Source organism: Pan troglodytes, chromosome 14 (genome assembly GCF_028858775.2).
Source record: "Pan troglodytes isolate AG18354 chromosome 14, NHGRI_mPanTro3-v2.0_pri, whole genome shotgun sequence".
Taxonomy (NCBI): Eukaryota; Metazoa; Chordata; class Mammalia; order Primates; family Hominidae; genus Pan; species Pan troglodytes.
Window position 1 is genome coordinate 20,481,409 of NC_072412.2, and position 7,453 is coordinate 20,488,861.

Sequence of the window (7,453 nt, forward strand, 5' to 3'; positions counted from 1 at the left end):
AGCTTAACTTCATCCATCCCTTCTTGTAGAAACAGTAGGGCTTGTCAGGCCTGAAGGTTTACCTGTTGGTATTTCTGAAAATCTATGTGTTAAGCACCTACAAAGTTGATTAACAAAGCCTAGCATCTGCTCCGGTCACTTGTTTCTTTCATTGAGTTCCCCCATGTGTTAGACATTCTATTGGATAGCTGGTTAAAGAAATGAAGGGCAGGGCTCTTGGGTCTGGAAGCTCACCTTTTCAGGAGAGAAGACTTTCAAACAGATAAATTGTAATAGAGAAGTATGGAAAAGTGTGGGCTTTACAGATGTACAGAGCGGGTTCGAGTTCTGTCTTTCCCAATATTAATTTGTGACCTCAAACAAGTTTTTTCTAACCTCTTAAAGCATGTGTCCTGATCTGTGAAAGAATGATACTCTGTTCTGTAGGATTGTGTGATTTAAATGAGAACCTATGTAAAGTAGCAGGTACACTTCATGGTATGCGGTAGGTGCCTATTAAATGCTTTCTTTCCCTGCCTTCCTGAGTGTGCTAACAAGTGTGATTGAATAGGTAACAAGAGAATGGTCATTCCCATTAGATCAGTGATTTTTGTTTTTATCAAGATATTGAAATGTCTTTGGAACGTATAAAATTTGCTCCCAGTTTCAGCCTATGATTTTAATATGTTCATTAAATTTTTCTAAAATATTTATTGCTTGATAGTCAACTCATCCTCTCTGATAGTTGTAGAATAATTGGTACTATGTACTGAGATCTCACTTTGTCAGATGCTGCTGTTAGTACTTTACATATACTTAGTACCTGTATCCATGCTGTAAGGTATGTATCGTCATTCCCATTGTACATGATGAAAAAAATATGAGGCCTAGGAGGAGAAATAACATGACCAGGGTTATAAGCTAATAATAATTATGGCTAACATCTGTAAATGCTCTGTGCCAAACACTGCTTTATATATATATATATTATTTCATTTAATCCTTGTGGCCACTCTTAGGTTCTGTAGAAGTGACAGAGCTGGATTTTGAACCCATACCATTCAGTTTTTGTTTTTCGGAAAAATAATTAAAAATTGAAAAAAAATTGGCCGGGCGCAGTGGCTCAAGCCTGTAATCCCAGCACTTTGGGAGGCTGAGGCGGGCGGATCACCTGAGGTCAGGAGTTCGAGACCAGCCTGACCAACATGGTGAAACCCCATCTCTACTAAAAATACAAAAATTAGCCAGGCGTGGTGGTGTGCGCCTATAATCCCAGCTACTCAGGAGGCTGAGGCAGGAGAATCGCTTGAACTCGGGAGGCGGAGGTTGCAGTGAGCTGAGATCACGCCACTGCACTCCAGCCTGGGTGACAGCGTGAGACTCCGTCTCAAAAAAAAAAAATTAAAAATGATGTTCTGAAATCATTTTTGGTGTAATTTATGTGGGGTGATATGAGGAGTATGATAGTGGTGTTCGTGATCACAGGTATAACATGATACACCAGTGAAAGTCAAGATTTGCTTTGTGACAAAAGTAATTTTAGTAAATATTTAAAAAGCACAATTTTGAATTTTGGTTGTAAATTGGACGTATTCCTTGGTTCTAAGGGTCTTTTTGGAGTTCCTGAGCTCAGTGCCCCAGAAGGCACATACTTCATATGAAATATGAAGGATTTCATACTGCACAAGAAAAAGCCTTGAGAAAGACAGAATTGCTTGTGGACCGTGCGTGTTCCACCCCACCTGGGTCCCAGACTGTGCTGATCCTTGATGAGCTCTCGGATTCCTTGTGCAGAGTGGCCAACTTGGTAAGATGCTTTGCCTCAGACTTGAAGCTACCTCTCTTTCAACCTGTTAAAATTTAAGTGAAATTTATCCTTTGTTGTTTACTGTTAATATTAGATTATAAAGTTAAAAATGTCTGAAACTATTTGAGAGCCATTGGGTATAATTTTTTGTGATGAAATACATCATTAGGAATGGGGAAAATGTTATAGGAAAAGGTGACATTTAGAACTTGTACTTTAATATGTATATTTAATAAAATATACCTGTAATATATAATGAATGAATGATTACTAATATGGCAAATATTTGCTATATTTGGGTAATATATATTTACATATATATTCATTTGACCGAGATTCTTTATTTATGAAAGCTTCTCCCAAAATTCTAAGAACACTTTATGTGTGCATTTACAACAAAATTCCTTTTTCTTTCTTTTTTTTTTTTTTTTGATAGAGACAGGGTCTCCCTGTGTTACCTGGGCTGGTCTTGAACTCCTAGCCCCAAGTGAACCTCCTGCCTCGGCCTCCCAAAGTGCTGGGATTATAAGTGTGAGCCACTTCTTTTTCATAAGAGGTGTGAAAACCAGTTTTAATAAACCTTTTCAGGAATGCTTTTTTTTTTTAATTAAAAACCAAGTTTTCACATCAAAATGATTGTAAAGACTTTTTTTTTTTAACATTTTAAATTTGAAATAGAAGTGTATACCTAGATCTCTTCACCAACTAGGAAATCCATTGCTGAGATAGCAAAATTTTCTTTTTCTTTTTTTATTTTTAATTTTTGTGGGTACATGTATATATTCATGAGGTACATGAGATGTTTTGATAGAGGCATACAATGTATAATAATTACATCAGGGAAAATGGGGTGTCCATCCCCTCAAGCATCCTTTGTGTTACAAACAATCCAATTATACTCTTTTAGTTATTTTAAAATCTACAATTAAATTATTATCGACTGTAGTCACCCTGTTGTGCTATCGAATAGTAGGTCTTACTCAATCTTCCTGTTTTTTTGTACCCATTAACCATCCCCACCTCCCCCATACCACCCTGCTACCCTACCCATTTTCTGGTAACCATCCTTCTACTCTTTATTGCCATGATTCAATTCTGTGTATTTTTAGGTCCCACAAATGAGTGAGAACATGCGATGTTTGTCTTTCTGTGCCTGACTTATTTCACTTAATGACCATCCATGTTGTTGCAAATGACACAATCTCATTCTTTTTTTTTTTTTTTTTTGAGATGGAGTTTTATTCTTGTTGCCCAGGCTAGAGTACAATGGTGCAGTCGCAGCTCAACCTCCACCTCCTGAGTTCCAAGCAGTTCCCCTGTCTCAGCCTCCCGAGTAGGTGGGACTACAGACATGCGCTACCATGCCCAACTAATTTTTTTGCATTTTTAATAGAGACAGGGTTTCACCATGTTTTCCAGGATGGTCTCGATCTCCTGACCTCATGATCCACCCGCCTCTGCCTCCCAAAGTGCTGGGATTACAGGTGTGAGCCACCACGCCTGGCCATAATCTCATTCTTTTTTATAGCTGAATAGCACTCTATTGTAAGTACCACATTTTCTTTGTCCATTCATCTGTTCATGGACACTTGGGTTGCTTCCTAATCTTGGATGTTGTGAACAGAGCTGCAACAACCATGGAAGTGCAGATATCTCTTCGATTTGCTCATTTCCAGGAAGCAGGATTTTCTATCAGCCTGAAGGAGCCGACTCTTGGTTACTCATGTCAAGGAAAACAGCACACACAATTTAAATAGTGATCATTTATGATCTTGTCTACATAGTATTGAACTACATAGGTTTTTCCCTCACATTCAGTCAATGTTGAGCACCTACTGTGTGCCAGACACTGTCTAGGCACCAGGGATACATGCAGGAATGAAACCGACACAATCTCTTACTTCATGGAGTTTATATTCTGGCATTAACTTGTTTTTGAAAATTTAGGCTGTAGGCCCTTTCTACAGCTTAGTTAGCTGAAGAAGCTTTCTCTGGATGAGCTGAAGTAACCTTCTCAGCATATCTCCCTTTTCACAAGAGGGAAGAAAGGCACTGGGTGATGAAGGGATGTGCCTGCTGTCAGCTGGCCAGCGTGTGGTGCAGCTGGGCTGCCAGCCCAGGCAGGGTATCTGTCGAGTTCCCCCTTCTTCCTGCTGTTCTAACCATTTCAGGGCTGGCTGGCTGCTCAGGTCTCATGGACCCTTACCTGGAAAGGTTGCAAAGTTTGTTAGCCTTTCCATCTTTAAAAAAAAATGTACTTGTTTTTAAAATTATTATTCTGTAAAATTGACTTCTTTTGGAGGATGGTACAGTTCTATGAATTTTAACTCGTATAAAATTTGTGCAACCCTCACCACAATCAGGATACAAAGCTATTCCATCAACCCCCAAAAATCTCCCTGTATAGTCACACCCAACACTCCTCGCTAACCTCTGGCAACCACTAATCTGTTCTCTCTCCCTATAGTTTTGCCTTTTCTAGAATGTCACGTAAGTGGAATCCTGTATACCTTTTGACTGACTTCTTTCACCCAGCATAAATCATCCCCATCTTTATTTTTTTTCCTTTTTTGGAAAATTTCCTTCCACCCATACACCTGACTTGAGCATTAACACCTTTCAGATGATTATATGTTCACCACAAGCTTCCCGCTCTTAAGGAAGCCAATAAAGTATCTTATTGTAAAGAGTTTTTCTCTGGAGTGAAGTTGCAGGCTCTGGGTAGTTCTGTTGTACTGGGTTTTTGTTCTGTGCCTCCAGTATGTGCATAGGAAATGTGTCTTTGAATGATGGGGGAGCTGTGGAAACGCACTGCCAAAAGGAGGTTTCATACCCTGTTCACCTAATTGTGTCACAGAAATCAGAAAAGGAAAATCTGTGTCAGTGAATTTCACTATTCAAGTACAGTCAACCCTCCAGATTCGGGCATCTGTAGAGTCAGCCAACCTTGGATCAAAAATATCTGGAAAAAAAAATTGCATCGGTACTGAACATGTACAGACTTTTTTCCTTGTCGCTGTTCCATGAAACAATACAGTGTAACAGCTATTTACATATTATTTACATTCATTAGGTATTACAAGTAATCTAGAGATGATTCAGTGTAAGGGCTGTGCTGTGTGTCAGTTATATGATTTGATGTATGGGGTGTGCTGTGCGTCGGTTGTATGCAAGTACTACACCATTTTATATCAGAGACTTGAGCATCTGTGGATTTGGGTATCTGTAGGAAGATCTAACCATTGCCCACTGATACTGAGGGGTGACTGTTGGCATGGCTGTCACAAATTCCAGAATTCACTGTGTATTTGTTGTCTTAGTCTTCATCTTAATCAGTATTCTAGGATTTTTTTCTACATTTTTGCTTGTGGTCTTCACTAAAATATTTTAACTTTTCTGCCCTATATCTTGTCTTATTTTGACATTTTTAATATTATGTATAATATCTCATTTTGAAAACTTAAAAAAAAAAACAACTATGTGATTTATATATGTAGTTCTCCGGGTAAAAAAGAACCTTTCTCCTTTTTGAATTTTTGAGATCTTACCTACCAGTAATGTTAGTACTATTATAAGGCAATCATTTTATAAACTTTTTCACCAAATAGTCATTTTGTTTTCTTTGTTTTCAACACAGTTTTTATGTAACAGAACTGTTTTCCTCATCACTATTAGAAATCAGTTGTTAATGTGCATGCTAGTGTTTTGAATTTTAATATTGATTATAAATTCACAACATGTAGATTAGTAATTTGTAAAAAAAAATGTAAATTTACGTAACTCATTTTTCAGATACTTTGGTACTAATGTTATTTTATCGTTACCAATTCTTACAACAAATATACCAAACTATGGATTTAAATGTTTTGGCATTAAAAACTATTTGATAATAAAATCAGGAAATTTTACCTTGTGGTGATTTTATTTCATGTTATAGTCACACATCTTCTTGGCAAATAAAATATGTAGTGTTTTGTAGTTTCTCTGCTTTTTGTTACAATTGACATGAAAATGAAAATTTAGTTTTACATCATTTTATCTTTTTAAAAAAATAGTTGCTCATTTTAATTTCTAATGACTTAAGTAGCAGCAGCAGTAGTAGTTGTACACAGTATTACATGGAGACTGAACTCATATTTTATTAAAAGGACTAAAGAGACTGTGCCTTTGTTTTCTGCACAAAGACTAGAATGTAGTTAAAGACTAAAGTGTAGTTAAATGAGTTTTGAAACTATACTATGTGTCAGTTAAAGAAAACAAGCCTCTAAGAGTTGTTTTCTGGAGCTAGGTTAACCTGTGAGAACCATACTGCAAAGAATTTTAGCCAGAAAGTTGTAGAATATTTGAAACCAGTGTCTGCTCTTTTGATTTAATAAAGGGTTAGGAAGAATTTGCTTGGTGTTTATATTTGAAGGAGAAAAACTTTTCTGAAACAAAGTTAATAAAATTATTTTTTTTGGAAAGAAACAAACTTGGTTTCAAGGAATAACAGAATTAAATAAATGTTCAGAAAGCAGCTGCTTTGCTTTACTCGCTTAGGAAAAAGTCAGTAATGGAAATGCATAGGCCAAGCCAATGGCACATCTTAAAACCCAGTTTTCATTTTCACCCCCAGATCCTGGAAGAAAGCTTCCCATCAAATTCCCTTTTGGTTTTGTCTTTCCCCTTTATTAGACTGATTTTGTGAAAATCGCTTACCCTGAGCCAGCATTCAGGGAAGCCGCAGAAGAAGCTTGTAGAAGTATTGGCACCATGGTAGAGAAGTATGTGCTGTTCCCCTCCCCACCTCCGTGCCAAGTCCTGGGTGATCCGGTTTCATGGACTTGTGCCGTAGGCAGTTTTGTCCATAGTGCTTGTCCCCCGCCCAGCAGGGTGGGCGGTGTGTGTGACCAGGGGTGGCCGGAGGGAGGGCTCAGGACAGGCCATTGGCTCACCTCGCAGGCAGGCACTGGGCCTCAGGGCTGGTTGTCTGTTCTCTCAGTCATTTACTTCTCTGTAAATGGGGTCATAAAGTTAACCCTGCCTCAGGGTCCTTGTGAGGGTTAAATGAGATCAATGTAAAGGTGTCACTTGATAATCTGAGATGACAGACACCCAGGATTCTTGTCATCACCATTATCACTGACCTTAAATAAGGGCTTTTTAGTGTCCTAGTGGCAAGTTGGACTTACTAGGTTATCACTTGATTAAATTGCTGTTGCATCAATGGCTGTGGGCCACGGGGCGAGAAGCCAAAATGCTCTATAAACAGTGTCCTTGTGGTCCCTGTTGAGTTGGAATTAGGGGAGTCTAGGGAGGCTGTGAAAGTCTGTGGGAGGGCTGGAGCATGCTCTGGCTGAGGCTGTGATGGAGTGAATTATTTTAAAGTGATTTTGGGGTAGATGTGAGTGTTTTTAAGCCACTTATAAGAGCTCCATAGTGCTTGTTAAAAGAACTGAATGGTGGACAGCGCTGTGTTCCAACACACTTAGTTAGCTGCATGGCACCATGCCAGGCAGTGTATAGAGCTAGGGAGAGCCCTGGGCTCGCCAGCGTGGATTTACAACAGGGAAAAGGGGGTAACACGATAAGACGATTTTCTATACCAGAAATTGTTGGAGGAGGAGAGTGATGGCTTCTCTGGTTAGACGAGGCTTCCTTCGAAGACCCAACACTTCAGGATGTGCA